This window comes from Oncorhynchus gorbuscha, unplaced genomic scaffold (genome assembly GCF_021184085.1).
Source record: "Oncorhynchus gorbuscha isolate QuinsamMale2020 ecotype Even-year unplaced genomic scaffold, OgorEven_v1.0 Un_scaffold_745, whole genome shotgun sequence".
In the NCBI taxonomy this organism is placed as follows: domain Eukaryota; kingdom Metazoa; phylum Chordata; class Actinopteri; order Salmoniformes; family Salmonidae; genus Oncorhynchus; species Oncorhynchus gorbuscha.
In genome coordinates, this window is record NW_025745790.1 from 232,690 (window position 1) to 233,231 (window position 542).

Consider the following 542-nt stretch of genomic DNA (forward strand, 5'->3'; position numbering starts at 1 on the left):
CCTATATAATACACTAGGCCCTATATTACACTACCAGGGCCCTATATAATACACTACTTTTGACCAGGGCCCTATATAATACACTACTTTTGACCAGAGCCCTATATAATACACTACTTTTGACCAGAGCCCTATATAATACACTACTTTTGACCAGAGCCTTATGGGACTAGGGTGCCATTTGAGCCGTCCGTTTGTCTCCCTGTTAAATTTAAACCTGAAGGAGCTGAGATCACTGAGGGACGTAACTCAAACGCTGCTTTTTTTCTCTCAAGTTCCTGGAAAGTCGACAGCCCTGTTTGTGTTTCTTTCAAGGTGGAATTTCTTGGAATTTCACATTGACTTCAAGAGAAGAAGAAGATGAGAGAAAATCTAAGCCAGAGGGGACTATACACACTCTTTCAAACATTTACTGAATGACCTGCATGGCTGAGGACTTATCTTGGCTTGTGTGTATATTTCTATATATGGTTTACCTAAATGACTCTTCATTGCTGTTATCTTTCAGGCGTGGCTGTAGTAGGCTAGTGAAGGCATCAAGT